General features: G+C 46.3%; 1 long non-coding RNA gene across 6 annotated transcripts in view; it reads right to left on the bottom strand.

Moving 5' to 3' along the window:
- Positions 1 to 954: 954 nt before the first annotated feature.
- Positions 955 to 20,941, bottom strand: part of LOC139078123 (uncharacterized) — a 57,945-nt gene continuing 37,958 nt past the window's right edge. For 3 of the 6 annotated variants that reach the window (XR_011530915.1, XR_011530917.1, XR_011530916.1), the window contains 2 exons: positions 5,465 to 20,767; positions 955 to 2,078 (listed from right to left, as the gene is read on the bottom strand). This is a non-coding gene — a long non-coding RNA (uncharacterized lncRNA). The remainder of the gene's footprint in view (positions 2,079 to 5,464; positions 20,768 to 20,941) is intronic. The other 3 variants (XR_011530923.1, XR_011530918.1, XR_011530922.1) reach the window with 3 other exon arrangements.

The following is a 20,941-nucleotide window of genomic DNA, read 5'->3' as shown; positions in this document are numbered from 1 at the left end:
CTAATACACAAGATAAGAACATAGGAGGACATTTTAGAAATTTACACCAAAAATAAGATAAACAAAAAGAGACTGTGCACAATACGATGAGTTACAAATATCCTTAGTATTAGTTTCAGTATGTTATGATTCTTAGTTTCTGTTCAAAACCTAAACTACGTGAAATTACCTATAATATGTGTCCTCAGTATGATTTCCGTTTAAAAATCTGTCAAAACCACAGTGAGATACCATTTCACACCCATTAGGATGGCTATTATTTTTAAAAAACAAAAAAATGGAAAATAGTAAGTGTTGATGACGATATAGAGAAATTAGAAACTCTGTGAGCTGCTATTGAGACTGTAAGATGGTACAGCCACTCAAAACAGTCTGTGGTTCCTCAGAAGTTAAACATAGAATTACCCTACGACACCAGTTCTACTCCTCGGTATGTACTCAAAAAACTGAAAATAGGGACTGAACCAGAAACTGGCACAGCAATGTTCATAGCAGCATTATTGACAATAGCCAAAGGTGGTAACACCCAACTGTCCATCAGCATATGAATGGATAAACAAAATGTGGTATATCCACACAGTGGGATATTATTCAGCCACGAAGAGGAATGAAGTTCTGATACATCCAACAACATGGATGAAACTTGAAAACATTATTCTAAGTGAAATAGGACAAATATTGTATTATTCCATTTATGTGAATAGGCAAATTCATAGAGACAGAAAGTAAAACAATGGTTACCAGGGGCTAGGGGCTGGGGGATGGGAAGTTACTCCTTATTGGACACAGAGTTTCTACTAGGGATGATGCAAAAGTTCTGGAAATAGATAGTGGTGACAGTTGCACAACACTGTGAATTTTACTTAATGCCACTGAATTGTACACTTAAACATGATTAAAATAGTAATTTTTAAGTTGTGCATATTTTACCACAATGAAAAAAACTCTATGAAATAAATTGAACCAAAAAGATGGGTTTTATTTGTTTGAGGAATAGCCAATAGAACAGATTTCTACATTTTGTTTGTGGCTTTGTCTGTCTTTGCTCTCTTTAGCCCTGTCTGCCTGTGCTGTGAAGCAGTGACGAGGTGCCCCCACGACACGGCCAAAGTCCTGCAGGCTGTGGGTTTGTGGGGTGTGGGCCACGTGCCTCAGGGGTCCTACGTCGTTCAGAAAGAATTCCAGCTTGGCAATTTCATTCCAGTTCTTCAACTCTCATTGTGTGTCACTGGAGCTCCCCCACTCCCACCGCTCAGGCGTATGTTGGGCCAGAATTTGTTTGTGAAAACATTATTTTAGGATTCCTTCCACTCTTATCATCTGCTTATTTTCCTTCCTGCATATTTCATAATGTAGCTTAGAAATTTCTGATTCAGCAGTTAAAATAGCCTGTGCATTAGTTATCACTTCCTTGTGACCCACTTTATATGCAATTACTCGTTCTGGCATTGAAAGTTCAGGTTTCAAAAATAATTTCTGGGACTAAAGTATGTGTCTGCGGAAAAAACGGAGGGGAAAAGACATTCACTGACTATCTATTGGCAGCATTCAGAGGACCCCCAGAGCGGGCATCCCAAATCAGCCTAAGACTTCCCACCTCTCTCGCTCTCCTGCAAGGGCTCCCACTCACGCTCTCCCCAGTTATCCCACGTCGTCCGCCGCCCCCACTCCACTTTCCTTCCTGAGAAATGTGTCTCTGCACTGAATTCACACACACTTATGTCGGCTGCACATCCCTGTGCTCAATGCCAGGGGACACAAAGGACACCGCCAGAGTTCCTGCTCTGAGGAGGCAGGTAAGCCACGCAGTTTCTCTCCCACTCGAGTGTGCTCCAAGCCCACGAAAGGCTCGTGAGGTGCAGGTCCTGAGCCTCGGCACCAGGGAATCAGATTCCGTTGATTGGCACTTTTCACAGCTCCCCAGAGAATTCTGACTGGGATCCCAGGAACATGTGCGAAACACTGTGACGAGGCCGCAGAGCATCTTCTGAGCTGTTGTGCGGTGGCTCCACCACAGCGGGAGAACAAAGGAGAGACAGAACTGTCTGAGATGGAGCGAAGGCTTCCTGGACAAGGAGCTGTCAAAGAAGAGCTGAAACTAGACAGGTGGGAGGCACCGCGGCACTGTCACCCGCTGCCCCCCACCCCTGAGGGTGAGGGCAAGACTTTTGGTCACATTCCTCCCACTCAGGGCCTTTGCACATTTGGCGGGGGGGAGGGGTAGAGGGGGGATGCGGAGGTAGGTTGGAGGGGTTGGGGGATTGGGGAGTTGGGGAGGGAGGTGAGGGGACAGGAGACTCTGGAACAATGGCTGCACTCATCTCTGAGGGGATCCAGGTGGAGGATGCCTTTTCCTGGGGTCCCTTCGTCCACGCTGGGCCCCAGCTCCTGACCCACCTCCTACAGAGGGCCCTGGACAAGGTCCTTTCCTTCTCTAGCCTCAGGTGAGGGGTGACATTATTGCTTTGCAGGCTTGGTGCAAGAATCAAATGAACCAATGTGTGTAAAACCCTTGGTGCACAATTAAAATTCAGAACATGGTAGCTAATGGTATTATTATTCTAGATTTTTCTTTAGAATAAATTCCTAGAGGTGGGATTTCTGGAACAAGGAGTGTAAGTGTTACCAAATGGCACACATAGAAACTGTGTTGCAGCTTGTGAGTTTTATAGAATTGAGTGTCTCAATTTGACTGCCAGAGATGAGGATGCTCATTCATCTCTACCACACCAGGTACTGGGAGGATATACACCACGATATTAACAGTGTCATCGCTGGATGAGAGGGACAAAGGGTTTCCTCTATGTCCTTTTTGCTGCGTTGATAAACGGCAGCCATGATCTTCCTCCTCCTCTTCTCTCTCCTCACATAACACACACACACACCAGCTTGTTCCAGTGCCTGAAAAATCCCTTTAAATTAACACTCTCCCTCCCCCCAGGGGACTCCTATTAAAATGCAAATACATTACCTGGGAAAAGTACCACATTTGACTCAGGGACCTAGCTACGCGCCCTGTCCCAGGTTATTGATCCAATAGCCAGCTGTTATCCCCTGGCCCAGAGGAAGGACAGATGGAAGGTCTGGGGCAGGGCTGCACCCCTAGAAGGGCAAGCCCAGAATAGGAGTAGTAGCAATGGGTGGCCTGAGAGCTAGGAGGCACATCAAAAACCGTCAGATGCTCAAGATGCCACAATCCAAAGCAGTGGGCAGGTTTCCAGAGGAGCCTTGAGAGGGAAGGGCTGCCCTGCTGCCGGAAGTGGCCGTGTTCAAAGTCTGGAGGCAGAGGAAGGAACCGAGGGACCTCCTGATTCCCCTGCACAGTCCTGTGCCAGCGCGATGACAGGTGCAAGGGAAGCTCGTGACCATGGAGATGCTTGTTTGCACCTGCCTCGCCTTCTCAGCCTGTATTTAAGACCAAAAGGTTATGGTTTGTGCGAGCGAGCCCCCGGGTGCCGGTGAGTCCATCACTCTGAGAGCCAGTCCGAGGGCTCAGAGGTGGTGCCACAACCGTTGGAATGATCTGTTGGCGTGTTTTCTACATCAGAACCTTCCTTTCTTGCTTATCTTATTACGGAGCTGCATGACCTTTGACTATAGGGTCCGTCTTAGGAAACCAAAACCCTCTAACATTCTCGCCAATACCTTTTCATTGCGTGATTGGAACCTACTCTTTCGGAGAAATGCTTTGAGAGGCTGATACCTCTGAAATGCAACTTCATTGTCTGCCTTTTCCCAATTTCTCTCAATTCCAATTTGGGGCAGACATACTTTCTCCCTAGAGCTCAGAGCAGTTCCCTGCCCAACACAGAATCGAAACTTCACCTCAGAATCCAAATTTTAAGTAACGAAGAGATTTCCAGAGTCTGGGTAGAAGAGAGACATTTAGGTTGTCAAAGGGACAGAGGAAGGCTGACGCCATCTTGTATTTCTTACAACAAAAAATAAAGGGAGGTGGGAGGCCAAAGGGTGGGTCCGGCCAGGCTGTACCCCTCTCATGCACACTCCCTCTAACCTGACCAGCCTGTGCGTGTTCCTGTTATTGCCAACGAACCCATCTAGAAGGAAGTAATGTTGTATTCTTTCTTCAGGAGAGGGAGGGGTCGAATCAATCAAGTGTCAATCAAGTGGCAGCTAGTCAGGCCTATAGGGTTTCCTCAGAGCCCAGAGTTTAGAAATTCAAATCAAGGGCGCTGATGGAGCTACGAGACTACCTGAAGCTTATCTGGAGCTGAGGGCGGGAGGCAGTCCGCTAGGAGAGGCCTGGCGCACACAGGAGGGCGGGCCGCCAGCAGCCAAGGGAGTAGACGGGGACTGGGGCACACGGGGTCTCCAAGCTGCCCCTCCACGGCTCTCCTCCTGTCACCTTCTTCGTTGCTCTCTACAGAACAAAGACTCTCCCAGAGAAAGACCGCAGCCTTCAGAGGAGGCTCCAGGTCCGGGCTCTCGCCAGGCTCTGTCCTAGAAGGGGACAGGCCCAGGCGGGCTGCTGGGCCTTCTACTTCCCGGGCGAGGACTTCAATTCATATCTGGTTATGGACGGAAGCCTTTCTCTGCCCCTTTCAATAATCCTGGAGAGAAAGGAAAGCAGTGCCCCAGGAAAGCAGGCAGGCAAACCTGGACAGGAAGTGGAGAGTGGAACGGACAGCGGCAGGGAGGGACGGGGCCACCACCGGGTGGGGCAACTCGCTGCAGGGGTGCTGGTGAGGGTGCTGGTGGGGGTAGTGGTCTTTCTGCTCACAGAGGAGATGGCACAGGGTGTCTGCAGAGCTGGGAGCATCGCTTTCTCTGGCTGAGCAGACGTTGGGCCTGGTCTACCCTGGTCCTCTTTTCTGCTCTCCCACTTGCTCCCCTCTGGGCATGTCACTACCTCTACGGATCCAACTTGTGTCAGTGCTGGGGGCTCCCTACCTTCTTCTCTGGGGTCCAGACTCATGCACCCCCGCTCCAGCCAGTCATCTCCACCAGGACGACCCACAGGCACCCCGAACCCACCCTGTCCTAAGTGAACTCTTTGTTTTTCCATCTACACACACCGTCCACCGGGATTCGCTTATCTCAGTCAATGGGGGCTCCCCAGCCCCACTCACTCAAACCAGAAGCCTCGCCCACCCCGCACCCCGTCTTGTCAATTCCCCGGGCATCACTTGGGAGGTCAGGCCACCATTACCTCTCGTGGGATCGGTGTGGCCGCCTCCTCCCCTTCCACTCTTGTCTTCCTCAAGTCCAGCCAGGGCCATCTGTCTAGCAAGTAGCTCTGCCTCCTGTTTCGAGCCCCTTTCTATGTCCTCATTCCCATGTAACACATTCAAGACCTAACCCAGGCACTGGGGGCTCACAGTTCTATTCAGAAGTGTACTTTTTTAAAAAATTACATTATGAACTATTTAAAACCCTCAAAAAGGCAGAAAGAATATAACAACACACAGGTACCCACTCCCGAAATTTAAGCCTAAAACCTTACCAGAATAGCCGAAGCTTCCTGTGGCCTCGCACATCCCATCTTCTCCCACAGAGGTAACTGCTATCCTGCATTTGTCATCATTCCTGCGATTTCTCTGTAATTTTATGTAACACGGCTCCTTTATTTCATGGTAACTTAGTGTTCTTCCTTTGAGCCTCTCTTGCGGGGTAACTTTGGATGCAGTCCAGGAAATGCCATGAGGAGGTCATCTGGACACGGTCGTCCCTCAGGCACATTCTTGGGCTCTGCAGTGTCTCCTCTCCCCACGCTGCTCTCCCACATGCGACATGGCATCTGGGGGATTCACTGGAGGGAGGGGTGCTGTCTTTTGTGACCTTACGGGTGGGTGTTGTGAGGGTAGAAGACGAGGTGCTTAAAACCATAGCATGTCCTCCAGATCCTGGGTGATTTCTGCCACAGGGTGGCTGGGAACTCCTCTGGGGTCTTGGCTGGGCCAGGGCTCAGTCATTCTCCCAGTTGGACTCAGCCTGCTCAGCATCCCCTGCCCTCTGACTCTGGGTCCTCCGCCAGTCTCCCCTCCAGCCTCTGCCGTGGGCTTTCACCATGCACACCCAGGATAGACCCTCTGACTCTCAAGTCAGCCATCTCCTATGACATATGGGACTTCTGAGTCCAGTCCACGCCCCACAGAAACTGAAGGGGGTTCAGAGAAGCCAAATTCTAGCCCTCGCTGTGCCTCATCACATGACTGTTTTACTCTGATGGGTCGGGGCAGTCTGAGAGGCATTCTCCTCTCAGATCCCAAATAGGAAGCAGGGCAAACCCCCTGGGTCTGGGTCAACCTACCTGACAAGCAGACAAGATTGTCCTTCTGCATGCTTCTTTCCTCTGGGCAGGTAGTCTCCAAAGATGACCACTGTGAACGCATCTCTCCCTGCACATGCGCACTGCTCCTCCCATCAAGAAGCTGAAGCTGCTTCCTCCCGCTAAATCAGGGCCGGCCTTGTGACTTGCTTTGATCAACAGAGTGCCGTGCAAGTGAGGTTCGGGTACTTCTGAGCCCAGACCTCACATGCACTGGCAGCTTCTCTCAACTGGAAGCCAACCACCATGTAAGAACCCAACTGCCCTGAGATCACCGTGCTCCGAGGAAGCCAGAGATAGCCACATGGAGAGGAGGGAGACAGAGAGAGAGAAACGGCAGCCAGCCCCGGCTCTTCCATTTACCCAGCCAAGGCATCAAACACGGGAGTTAAAAAGTGTTTTTGGGTGTTCCAAGCCCAGCAGATAGTCCATGAACAGAAGGACTACCCAGCTGAACTCAGCTCAGATGGCAGAATTAGGAGAATGATCAAATGTTGTCGTTTTAAGCCACTAAGTTTTGGGGGTGGCTCATGATGCAGCAAGAGTTAAATGAGGCTGCATTTCTCACCACTGCCCTCCTTCAACTTCACGCCCCAACAACTCACGCCAGCTTGTGGCTCTGCACACGCCGTGCTGGGCGCACCTAAACACCTTTTTCAAACTGTAATCTCTTTGCCCACCTCTCTCCTCTGCCTGGCTAACTTCCTTTCCCCTTTTGTCTCATTTCTGTTTTTTTCCTACACACCCATGACACCTGAGGCAGGTCACTATCATTGCACCAATGACATTATATTGCAATTGTTTCCTTATGTATCTGACGCCCAAACTCGGCTTGAACTCTTCAAGGGTACGTGCTGTGTCTTCTTCAGCTTTGTGGCATCATTTTGTAAGGAACTGCAGGCAAGTCCCTTAAACCCCTTCAGCTCCATTTCCCTGGTCAGTTAGGGATTGCATTCAGCTGTCTGTAACACAAATCTGATCCCACTGGGTTAACCAAATAATGGTTTATTTTTTTCACTTAACAAGCTGAAAGTAGGCCTTCCAGGGCAGAAGCAGTGGCTTTGCAATGTCAGAATATCCCACTTTCCTTCTATCTTGCCGTTCTACCACTCTCCAGATATGGCTGTCCTCCTTGTGGTTGCCTCGAGGTCACAACATGGCTGCTCCGCCACAAGCCTCGTCCTCACATTCCAGGTAGGGAGAAGGAAGGAACAAGGAGGACCAGGCAGTGCTCCTATCAGGAAAGCAACACTTTCCCAGAAGACTTCTATTCAAGTCTCAGTGGCCAGAACCATATCATGGCCATCCATAGCTGCAGGAGAGAAATGACAAAATGTTTGCAAAATGATCAGTGTCTGCAGTAATTGCCCAGAGAGCCTAAACTTTAAACTAGAAGCGGTATCTGCTTGGGGCTGTCTCCGTGCAGGAAACAAGGAGAAAATGGGTGTTGGGTAGCAACTGGCGGTGTCTGCCTCACTCCCCAACCGTAAAACAGGATGAGGACATACCTCTAGTTGGCAAAATCAAGACAGAATGTAGGCAAACTATTGTTCTTGGTACAAAGGACACAGTAAGCACTGAAGAAAAGAGATTATCTTCCTGCATTTCCAGCTGTGGCGCATAACTGAAACAGCCCGGCGTTTTTCCTGAAGGGCAGAGAGTTAGTGGACTCGAGGCAGTGGTCCCACCTTCTTTCTGCAATTCTTCTGCAGGGAGTCTGCTTCTGATGATTAAAAGGCTTTTCTCAATAATCCATTCAACTGTCAATAAAGCCAAACAGGATTAGCATCATGGCTCTTCACTTACAACGTGCGACCCAGAAAAAGCAAGGCGCGGGGAACGAAGAGACAGATGAATAAGCCGTTTGCGTTACTTTGTGGCTACAGCGCTGCATATTTCATTTCTGATTCATGGAAAAACATCCAGCACACGGGAGTCAGCTAGATGGTGAGCGGCCTCAGACCAAGGGGTTTAGGAAGAAAGGTTCCAACATCTTAGTCACTGGGGCCCAGGAGGCTGGCCTGGAAAATGTTAGCGACAGGAAGACTCCTTTTTGCTAGGAACCTGCTCTGTGAATCTGCAACCTCTGACCCCCACAGGTTTTTGTTTGTTTGTTTGTTTGTTAAAGCAGATCATATTACATTTCTGTGTTGGTTAGAACTTTTTTTGTTTGCAAGGGAAAAGCACAAAATGGCTTATTAAAAAGTGGACATATTGGCTTGAGTGACTGAAAAATCCAACAGTAGAGTTTCAGGCACGACCGGATCCAGGTGCTCAGGAATCTCGCCATCGCCCGGGTTCTCCCTCCGTGGTAACAAGACAGCCCCTTGCAGCCTCCTTAATTACAACCCACCAGCTCAGCAACCCCAGCAGAAAGAGGATGCCTTTTTCCCAAGGTTCCAGAAAAAGCTACAGGACTGGTCCAGCTTGGGTTACCTGCCCACCCTTGAACCAAACCCTGTGCCTAGGGGAACATGGTTCTCTCATTGGCCAGTCTGGGTCACATGCCTAAGCCTGGGGCCAGAGGGCAGGGTCAGCCCCATTCAAACCACTTAGGCTGAGAGTGGGAGCCAGGTGGTCCCCCAAAGGATAGTTGGGGGGCTCCTGCCAGCAAAACAGTGAGCCAAGGCCAGGACCACAAAAGCTCCTGGTGTCCTGTACAGATTCAGATTCCTTTAGACATCATTAAACGTCAATACCGTAATAATGCCACTGACACTTTTTTCCATCTGTCACAATCCTACTCATTTTTCAGGCTCATTTCAAACGTCAGCACAAACATATCTCCCTAATGAAATGAATTTTCCATCAGCACTTTGTTTATTTTTCTCTTGCGGCATGTGCCATTTCTTGCCATAGGTTGTGGTGACTTACACACCCGTTTGTCTCCACTCTGGTTTGGAAGAAGCTCAAGGCAGAGTCAGAGCAGCCACACCCCCCATTTCCCACCAGAGCCTGAGGATGAGGTTGAGGGATGTGAACGGGCAGGAATGAGAGGAAGGCGGGATGGTGTGACGGGAGAAGTCACATGGCTCCCTCCAGGAAGAAACGCACCCATGGCGCAAACTTGGATTTTAGAAGACAGGCTGGCTTTCCTTCTTAAGTTGTGCTGGAACCGCCTGTCTCTAACATGTGTGGTGAGACCTGGGCTGAAGCTGAAAACAGACTGAAACCCTAAGATGGCTGTAGTCTTGCAAATATCACGTCCTGAATGAATAGAGAGAGAGTTGTGAGGAGCGTTCCTCCCTTCAATAAGCAAAATGCCGACACCCCAGCCGCCTCTCACACTCTCCCAGGGCCAGTGGCTTATTGACAAGCTCAGAACTTTCCCACTGCCCCTGTCTTCACGGGGACGCCACGCACCGTGCCTTCCTGCAGCACCCTCGCTGCAGGCCTGCAGGCTCCCTTGAGTGTTTCCTGTTCAGCTCAACAGGTTTCATTATGAGAACTAATATTTGCTCACTATTAAACCGTGTTTACCCTCGTAAAAGGCAGCTCCCGAGGACTGGGATTAGGTGAGCCCAGAACAATCTCAGTGTTTATGCAAATGTGCTCGTGATTCCCACCGCCCAGCTCTCCTACGGCTCCATCGTTCTGGGCCCTCTGCCTTTGGACGTCTAACGCCTTGGTCTTCTGATTTAAAGCAAACAACCGCAAGTCCTCCGTTTGCAGTCTCCACCTGCCCGTGGTGGATGCAGGACTGAGTTCTCCTCCTACGGACGCCTCATCTTTCTGTGCAGAAATAGCCTCTGTTGACTCCTTCGTAAAGACTGACTGTTAATGATCCTAGTGAAGCTGCAGGAGTGCCTCCCTTTCTGCGGCTTCTGGGTCACATTCCTGAACCAAAAATTGAAGACTGTCAGAAAATCTGAGACGTATTGTTTCTCGAGTCTCGTCAAGCATATCATGTGGTTTGTTCCACTGCCAAGTTTCTCCCTCATAATTCTGACATGTTTGTCCCCAAACACACTCATTTCCCGTAACCAAAAGAGCGTGAGGGGGAGGAGACCTTTAGAACTCAAGAGACATAAAGATGGAAGCTCGTCACGAGAGACTTCATCTACGGTAAGAGTGAACACGAGAGTCCCTGATGTGTTCTTGGGGTGGTCGTTAGGGTCCGATGTCCTTATTTTGACCTTAGAGAAAATGCACTGTTCTTCCCCTCTCCCCCAAACACACACCAAGCTCCTCACACGGGGGAGGGCATCTTGGGAACAAAAGCAAGAATCAAGTCACATCTATCAACCAATCGGAAGCGAGCCGTTTCATCCACAAGGCAGGCTGGAGGCAGAGCTGGTGAGCACCCTTTGCCAACAGTGGAGCCCGGCGTGGATTCCCAGCGATCCGAGCCGCAGCAGACGCTCCTGGGGCAGGAGGTGCTTACCCAGGCTCAGTGCACGCCCTTCCTCTCTCTACAGGCTCCCGGACGGCGGTGGCCGAAAGGCTTCAGCTTTCAGTACACACCATTCTGATATAAATAACTGCCGCTGAGGGCCTCAGATTTGACTTCTGCAAAACTCAGGTCTTCACTTCCCCAGTGTGTGGTCAAACACACCTGTTCCTCCAAAAGCCAGCAGGCTGAATTCTCCTCAGTAAATCAGCCTCATGCATTTCTGAGGCAAGAGTCTGTACCTAGTGCATCAGCTGCACTTCTGTGCAAGATTCTCCATCACATTTCTCCAAAGACACTAACCCACAAATTCAGATATGCGATTCCTGAAATCAGAAAAAATCTTCCACACACTGTGTTCTTTAATCACTGCCTACCAGTAGGTATAAACAGTTCATTTGTAAAACATGCCTGTGCAGACAAGCCCATGTGCACTGCATGTGCACACACACACACACACACACTGTGTCATGTGCTACACGCAGTAGAAAATTTCATTCTTTCAGGACAGGCACCAGCCAAACCCTTAAATTGTGAAACGAAGAATGCAGGCAGCAAAACTTGTGACTTCAGGCCACTTTTGATTACATTTCTGGAGCTCGGCCAGCAGAGCCATTTCCCAGCAAACCAACTCAGACAGTTCACAGTCGCACATTCAGCTCACCAACCTACAACCCAGCTCTTTGCCAAGCTGAGGGGGGTGTTTCTCCTTGCCCTGAGCCAAGCTCCAGTCCTATAAAATCTTAGCTAAATCACAAGAGATCGGCCTTCCCAAAACTGTGTAAGGACAAAGGAAAGAGGAGGGGCGAGCAGAACAAAACAGCTTCACATTGGGAGCAACTGGAGAGTCTGCGAACGCTCAACTGATTGCACGCGAACACAGCCAGTGTGCAGGCGCGGCAAGCCAGTGCTCCATTTCAGACCCAGGAGGAGCACAATTGAGGTCAAACACACTTCTCCCATGTGTGACCCTACAACCAGTACCCCCTCAGCTGGAAAGATAGTTTCCCTCAGGTGGGTAGCTTTGCCTGAGGGAGTCATGTCTAAACCAAAAGCTGACCCTGGGGCTTTGCAACTGGGCCCCAGTCCATGCCGGGGACGAGCTCAGTGCTCGTAGTCCATTTGGGGCATCTTCTCAGATTGGGAGGAGCGGGATCCTCAGGAGGGAGGAAGCAGCTGTGGTTTTCCTGCCCCAAGAACCTGGAGCCAGAATGCAGTCAGGCTGCCCTGAGATCCAGAAGGCGGTCCTCCTCCTCTTAGACACAGAAGTCCACGAGAACCGCACCTTCCAGTTCCACAGTACGTAGTCGACGAATAAATAGTCAATGCCATTTACACACATGGCATTTTGGGTGGTAACCACTGATTTAGAACATTTGCCCCATTCAGAATCTAACTCAGACTTTACTTAGGGAAGACTCTTCTGAAGTCAAAAAAATTTTTTAATTCTTGGCAGTTTCTTAGCTCTTCGATTTTATCACCTGTCTTGAGATTTTAAAAAATAAATATTAAAAAAATCTAGGCAGCAAATGGTATAATTTTACTCATCCCCTACTTGTTAGCCTCTGTCTCTCACGCTCACAAAATAAATTCCAGACTGATTAAAAAGCCTAATGTGAAAATCAAAATAAAATGAGTATTAGAAGGAAACATAAGGGAATATTTGACAATCCTGAGATAGGGAAGGACTTGCTAAGCACGATGTAAAACCCAGAAACCATAAAGAAAAATACCCGCAGATTTGACTGCATAAAAATTTTAAACTTTGTGAAATAAAAGGCAATATAAATAAAGACTAGGAGAAAATATTTACAACAGACATAACACATAATTAACATCCAGAATAAATAGAACACATACAAATCAATAATAAAATGCAAACCACCCAATAATTAATGCACAAGGAATATTCATAGGAAATTCACAAATATAATTGGCCAGGTTGACAGAACATTGCTCATGACTCCAAAATTTCGTTTCTAGATATATACCCAACAGAAGTGTGTGCGCATGTGTTCTAAAAGACATGCAAAAGAACATTCATAGCATCATTATTTGCTAATAGCTAAAAGTTGGAAACAACCCAAATGTCAATCAATAAGTAAACTGTGGTGTATTCACTTAATGGAATATAATGAGCAATGTAAATGAATATATTACAGCTATAGGCAGGAACACGAATGACTCATAAACATAATGTTGAACGAAGGAAACCAGACACAAAAGAGTGCATGTGGTATGATTCCATTTATATGAAGTTCAAAACCAGGCAGGACTGATCTCTGGGGTTAGATGTCAGGATGGGGATTACTCTAGGGGAGGTGGGAAAAGGTCTGATAAAACTCTATTTCTTGACCTGGGTGGCGCTTATGAGAGGAGTTCATCTTGTGTTAATTCAGTCAGCAGCACACTTAAGACTTGTGTATCTTTGCTGTATTTATACACCTCAAGAAAAAAGTTCAAAAAAATCCAAATGGTCAATAGGCATAGGAAAAGATGCACAACCTAATGGGTAAATCAGAGAAATGCAATTTTAAATGGCATAGTTTTTTCTGTGTATGATGCTGGCAATTTTTTTAAAAAAATCAATAATGTCCGGTGTTGATGAGTATGATGGTGGCTATGTAAACTGGAGCAGAATTTTTGGAGAGAATCTTGGTATTATTTAACAAAAATTCAAATGTGCATGCCCTTTGGTCCAGAAATTCCACTTCTGGGAATGCATCCTTCAGAAGTATTTATACGTATACACAAAAAACTTGCCTATGAGAATGTTTGCTGTAGGACTGTTTGTAATGGTGAAAAATGGAAAACCAGCCATGCGTCCCTCAATAGACTAGGAGGTGAAGAAACTGATCCGGCTGTGCAGTCTGGAAACGGGCGAGCCTCTATGTACTGACACGGAAAGAGCTCCAGGAGCCTGTTAAGCGAAAAACAGTAAGTCCCAAACAGAACATGTCGTATGATGCTGTCTATGTATAAATGACCCGAATGTAAACTGTAAAAACCACAAAAATTTTGGAAACAAGAAAACAAAACGAAAATCTCGTGCAGCTCATTTATCTAAATATTTTACAAATCCTGTCACAGAATAAAGTTAACTTCTCTCTTGAGATAGAATGCACAGTGTAAGCATTCTCCGGGACGGTCTCTGCCCCAGACCCAGAAAGGCTGCCCCTCACTGGAAGGAGCCGCGGTTGTTCCGCAGCCTCCCGGAAGAGCCTCAGCATCTCAGAAATGCCAGCTCCCACACAGGCCCAAGCAAGGGCACACGGAGTCTCCCAGACCTTGTGCTTCTGAAGCACTTTTCAATAATTAACAAATCCGCCTAAAGGGTGGGGCGGGCCTGGCTCCCACAGACTGGGCACTCCCTCTGCCAGCTGCCCTCCTCTGGAATGCAAAAACATCCCTAGGAATGGCTGTTGCTGGCCGCTGCCCTCCCTCAGCCCCCAGACTCGGGGAAGGTGAGGCCGGCCACACCCAGGACAAGGCAACGACTTCCTCTCTCAGGATGTTCTCCAGGAAGAGTTTACGATTCTCTACTCTTCTGGTCCCACCTCTGCCTGTCCCCTCCCACCATCTTCCTCCGGAGTCTGAGGAAGAATATTGCAACAGGCAGCGGGAGAGATAACATCTTAATACTGTCAGTTTCAACTCTGCCTTTTCTTGCTCAACTGATCCTATGAGCAACAGAAAAATGTATACAACTTTCAATTTCTTACTGGACAAATAAAATTAATTGCAGGAGCAGTCTCTGTTACAATATTTCAAATGATTGGCATCTGGAGCAAAGGTTTGTAGATCTACAAAAAATACACACTTAGCTCTACGAAATATACACACGTATTTCACACAGAGGGTGACCATTTCCTCACAGGCTGGGAGCAGTCCCCTTGGAAAGGCCGCCAGAGATTAAACCACAAGTTTTCAAACCTGAATATGCCAGAAAAAGACAAGAAGGCATTAAAAAAATATGGCTTCCAGGTTCCCATCCCACGTGTACTGCATCAGCCTCTTCAAGAGTGGGGCTGTGGCATGTGTATTTAAAATTTTTTTTCACTGTGGTAAAATATACACAATATAAAATTTACCTTTTTAGCCATTTCTGAGTGTACAATTCAGTGGCATTAAGTACATTCACAATGTTGTGCCATCATCACCACTACCCATTTCCTAAAACTTTTTCATCATCCCAAACAGAAACTCTGTAACCATCAACATGACTCCCCATTCCCACCCCACCCAGCCCTTGGTAACCTCTGGCCTGCTTTCTAGGTACTTCATATAAATGGAATCACACAATATTTGTCCTTTTGTGTTTGTCTTATTTCTCTTAGCATAATGTTTTCCAGGTTCATTTATGTTATAACGTGTATTCGAATTTCATTCCTTTTTATGGCTAAATAATACTCCGTTATGTGTACATACCACATTTTGTTTATCCATTCGTCTGATGGTGAACATTTGGGTTCTTTCTACCTTTTGGCTTTTGCAAATAATATTGCTGTGAACATTGTTGTACAAGTTTCTATTTCAGTCTCTGCTTTCAGTTCTTTTGGGTATATATCAAGGAGTGGAATTGCTGGATCATATGGTACTTCTATGTTTAATTTTTTGAGGAACCATCAAACTGCACCATTTTACGTTCCCTCCAGCAATGCACAAGAGTTCCAATTTCTCTACAACTTTGCCAACACTTGTTATTTTCTGGGGTTTTTTTGGTAATAGCTATCCTAAAGGGTGTGAAGTGGTATCTCTTTATGGTTTTGACTTGCTTTTTCTTAGTGACTAATGATGTTGAGTGTCTTTTCATGCTTACTGGATTATTGGCCATATGTATATCTTTGGAGAAATGCCCATTCAAGTCCCTTGCCCATTTTTGAATTAGGTTGTTTTGGGTTTGTTGTTGTTGAATTATAGGAGTTTTTAATATATTCTGAATATTAGTCCCTTATCAGATATTTGAGTTGCAAATATTTTCTCCCATTCTGTGAGTTGTCTTTTCACTCTCTTGATAGTGTCCTTTGATGTCCTAGAGTTTCTATTTTTGTTGAAGCCCAATTTGCCTATTGCTTTTCTTTTCTTGCCTGTGCTTTTGGTATCATATCCGAGAAATTATTACAAAATCCAATGTCATGAAGACTTTCTCCTGTGTTTTCTTCTAAGATTTTTATAGTTTAGCTATTAAGTTTAGGTCTTTGGTCCATTTTGAGTTGAGTCTTGTATATGGTATAAGGTAAAGGTCCAAATTTATTCTTTTGCATGTGGATATCCAGTTTTCCCAGCACCATTTGTTGAAAAAAATTGAATGGTCTTGGTGCCTTTGTCAAAAATCATTTGATCATATAAGTAAAGGCTTGTTTCTGGGCTCTCTATTCCATTCCATTGGTCTGCACCTCTGTCTTTATGCCAGACCCATGCTGCTTTGATTACTGTAGCTTTGTAGTAAGTTTTGAAATCAGGAAGTGTGAAACCTCCAACTTTGTTCTTCTTTTCAAAGATTGTTTTGACTATTCCAGGTTTTTTGAGATTCTATTGAATTTTATGAGTTTTCCTATTCTGCAAAACAGAATGTTCTTGAGATTTCGATAGAGATTGCATTTAATATGTAGAGCAATTTGGTAGTATTTTCATCCTAAAAATGGTAAATCTTCCAATACATGAACCCAGGATGTCTTTCCATTTATTTATGTCTTCTTTAATTTCTTTCAGCAATGTTTTGGAATTTTCAGTGTACAACTTTTAGCCTCCTTGTTTAAAAATTTATTCCTAAGTATTGTATCCTTTTTGACATCATGGTAAATGGAATCATTTTCTTAATTTCCATTTCAGATTTTTCATTGCTAGTGTATAGAAATGTAACTGACTTTTGCATGTTATTTTGAATCCTGCAACTGCTGAGTTCATTTATTAGCTGTAACTGTTTCGTGTGTGTGTGTGTATAATCTTTACAGTTTTCTGTGTATAAGATCACATCACCTGTAAACAGAGATGATTTTACTTCTTCCTTTCCAATTTGGACGTCTTTTATTTCTTTCTATTATCTAAGCACATTGGCTAGACATTCCAACATTATGTTGAGTAGAAGTGGGCATCCTTGTTTTTTCCTGATCTTAGGAGAAAAACTTTCAGTCTTTCACCGTTGAGTATGGTGTTAGCTGTGGGTTTTTCATAGATGGCCTCTATCATGTTGAGGAAATTTCCTTCTATTCCTAGTTTATTGTCATTAAGTGTTGAATTTTGTCAAATGCTTTTTCAGCATCAGTTGAAATGATCATGTGGGTTTCTTTCTTCATTCTATTAATGTGGTATAGTACATTGAGCTTCCTATGTTAAACTATCCTTGATTTCCAGGAGTAAATTCCATTTGGTCATGGTATACACTCCTTTTAATATGTTGCTGAATTTGATTTGCTAGTATTTTTGTCTTGGTCTGTAGTTTTCTTTCCTTTTGTATCTTTTTCTGGCTTTGACATCAGGGTAACTCTGGCCTCATGGAATGAGCTAAGAAGTGATCCTTTTTCTTCCATTTTTGGGAAGAATTTGAGAAGAAATGGTGTTAATTCTTCTTTAAATTTTTGGTAGAATGCACCAGTAAAGCCATCTGGTCCTGGAATATGTATTTCTAAGCCAACTTCTCCCCTTCCCCTTGCTCCCATGATTCTGAAATACAGTTGGGTTTGGGACCCACTACCCAAAATATCTGATTTGAATACCCTGGGGTATAACTCTTGATAAACTAGTAATACTGCCTTTTAAAAAAGAGAAAGAAAAGTTTGGGTTAAGAAGTGTAAGCAAGATATCCAGGTCTAGAAGTGCTTGCAGGTTGGAAATAGGACACAGGGGTGAGCCAGCGCTGAGAAGGAGGAGAGCATTGATTGACAGCCTCGAGGAGCCAGGGCTCCACCCTTCACCTGACCACAGCTGCTTCCACTCAGCCGGATTCTCCCCATAGTCATACCGCCATGTGGCTCCGTCTGGAGCCACTAGAACTCCAGCAAGTCCTCAGTCTGAAACAGGGCGAAGGGAGGAGGTGTTCCATGGACAGGGCTCCTCACGGGAGTCAGGTGGCCAGGGCCAGAGCTCTGATGGGCCGAGCGGATGGTGCTGCAGCAGGAAAGAGGAAGCTTCTTGGCCAAATTGATTAATGTGAGGCTATTCTCACTAAAATATTTTCTTCATCTACTCATGCAGAAAGATCACGGACGATGGAAAAGCGTCATAAAACTTGTAATTAAACAGAAAAGCTGTTTTCCACAGGTTCCTTTGCCTTTTCAACTCAGCCTCTCTTCTCCCCACCCCCATCCTTCTTCAGGCACTAATCTGTGTTTCCAGTAAAAACTTGCTGGGTCACTTGTGCAGAAAGAGGAATTAATTTAATATTTGAAGACTCAGCTGACTGGTTCTCCTTGGGAGCAAGTAGCCAAGTAAATATCCAAGACAAGACAAGAAAAGGAAGAAATGGCACCAAGCCTGGATGAAAAGTTCCTCAATCATCCTGCAACCCCTAGACAAAGAACATGGAGCCACATCCTCTCTCCCGGTGAGTCACCGCCTCCCACACCCAGCAGGGTGTAGACACGTTTTACTGAAACCTGAATCAAGTAGTCAGAACAAGTCAAGCAGGTTCAACCTTCCCCTCCGTCAGTGAGATAAATGCTCAACCTGCTTCAAGACGGAAGGAGGGCAGAAGGAGGGTTTGCAGCAAGACGCGGTGTCACAGAATCCCACAGATATTTCCATCTATAAACACAGAAGGGCACGGAAGCTCTGAACACAGAGTCTTCGTTTGTTTTGTCTTCCAGGAGGAGCATTTCTATAGAGCTGGTGACCTTGAATCGATGAGAAAAGGCCATTTGGAAGATCTGAGTTTCTTCTTCAAAATCCAAGACGTAGTAAATACACAAACACTTGTAATGTTACTATTTCTCTTTTTCCCCTTCCACCTCCTGCCCCTGAGATGGAGAAGAAAAAGTGATAACAGCATCCCAGAAATCCAGAACTGCCTCAGAGACCAAGGCCTAAAAGAGATCGTAACATCAGCGAGGAAGCCTGTGACTAAAAGTTCAAAACTTAAGACCTAATGCTCAAATAATCTGAGCCACTGCTCCAACAGGAACCTCATTCCTCAAGATGGAGAGGGGCTAGTGAAACCCTCATGGGTCTGTCAAGGAACGAATTTACCTACGAGGCTGCTGCAGCCCGAGCTCTCGTCATGACGAGCACGGAGCATCCTCTGCCTCTTTATATAAATAGAGAATGTCCAGACAAATTTGTACTAGGTCATTTCATCATTATTATGATGGTTATTGTCCATAAACGCTTATTAGCTGTCCACTTGGCCAGCACTGACCTGACCAGACCCACGTCAACTCCCCTGAATCGTTGTTGGATGAAGAACATATCCAAGAGTGCTGCTTCCTCGCTTTCCAGAATTACACTCTTGGCAATATCTATATAGATGCATGCTGCTCTTGACACAAGCTTTCGTTGTAAATAGGCACTAAAATAGAGGCTGATCATTAGCTCTCTGGGGAGACAAATGTGTGGTAGAGCCAACTCAGCAGGAGAAAAGTCATGGCAGGTATTGAAGAAACACCGCATGGAAGATGCGTGACACAAAGATGTTTGGAAGACAGTTGAAGTTGAAGACAAGAGAGTCCTGTCACTGCAGACCTTGCCAGTGACAATTTCCATACATCTCAGCACGTGGTTCTCAGAGCGTACTTGCAATTATCTGACACCGTTCAGTCCTGGACAGCTGAGCTGGCTGGAATGTAAGAGACACCGAACTGGTCAGATCGTAGCCCTGGGAGGGCAGCACTGTATCCAGTCGTGTCTGTGTCTCCACCCCGGGCCAGCCCCTGGCCCTATGATGGGCTTTCAGTTTGTGTTCCTTGACTCACATCCTTCCAGACTTCCCCATCTGTTACGTTCTTGACCTTTTGACATCTAAATCTAAGACTAGAAGTCAACATCAAACCTTCAGGTCTCTAACTTTCAAGACCCCTGCCATTGTGTATAGAACTAGCCTTGAGGGGCTGGCCCCGTGGCCTAGTGGTTAAGTTTGTGCACTCCGCTTCGGCGGCCCAGGGTTCGGATCCTGGGCGTGGACATGGCACCGCTCATTAGGCCATGTTCAGGTGGCGTCCCACATGCCACAACCGGAAAGACCCACAACTAAAATATACAATTATGTACTGGGGGGATTTAGGGAGGGAAAAAAAAAAGAAGAAGAAGAAGATTGGCAACAGTTGTCAGCTCAGGTGCCAATCTTTAAAAAAAAAAGAACTAGCCTTGATACAGAAGGAGTAGAGAGGATGCTTGTTGACTTCTGCTGTGCCCTCGTCTGAGCTTGGCTTGCTCAGATGAAGTTCAGGCTGCCCGGCCTTGTTTTCAGAACGTTCCTCCCTTCCCTGAGGACTGAGACAGGTAACGTGGCTCCAGGACTTGGGCCCTGGCCCTGCCATCGTCCACCTTGGCAACCCTCCTTTTCACTTGGTGCCAACTCTTCTGCTACTTGCATCTTTGGATACCGTCTCTAGCCAGTTTAACTCAGATAACCTGCTAAACTATTTTCCCTGCTCAGATTATTAAAATAGAAGTGATGGTGGACTTGAGTCTTGGTTAAGCTTTAAGTTTTTGCCATCCATTACAGTCTACGTTGGTCCATGGGATGAAGATGGAGGTGCCCCCGGGGTAGCTAAGGGCTGCACTGGGAAATCCATATGCTCTCCAGGAATATTTCTTCTTTCCCCAAAATACATGAGGTTGTGTTTGCACCAGGGATAGAGCGGGATTTTCAGGGCACGAATCTGATGGGAAGGATGAGGTTCAACAAAACTGTCTGTAGAGCAGACGAACAATCCTATCCAGTCCTCCTTACCTCGTTTCCTCAAAGCAGGACAAGCCTTAGGCAGATTTTAATAGCTGCAGAGTTTTGGTGATCACAGGATCTTTCGTCTGGTATCGTTATCACAGCGTGATTTCCAAGTCCGCCTGGGTGCAGCATTTTATTCCTCACAGAACCCGTGGTCATAAGGGGGCATCCATGCGATCCCCAAATTTCAAGGAGGTCACGGTTTATTCTGTAAAATCAGTAAACAGACAGGTAAGTATGGAATACTCTAAAACCTGCTCAGAGGATTTTAACATACAGACAAACAAGTCAAGGTGGTTTGAATATTTTTCAATCCAGCAAGGAGTGGAACAGCAAGAAGGGTGTAGGGCCCTTTGGCGAAGACAATGCTGGCAGGAGGAGC

Source organism: Equus przewalskii, chromosome 1 (genome assembly GCF_037783145.1).
Source record: "Equus przewalskii isolate Varuska chromosome 1, EquPr2, whole genome shotgun sequence".
Lineage (NCBI taxonomy): Eukaryota > Metazoa > Chordata > Mammalia > Perissodactyla > Equidae > Equus > Equus przewalskii.
Note: the sequence above shows the minus strand (reverse complement) of the source record. Positions and strands in the feature narration are given on the sequence as shown.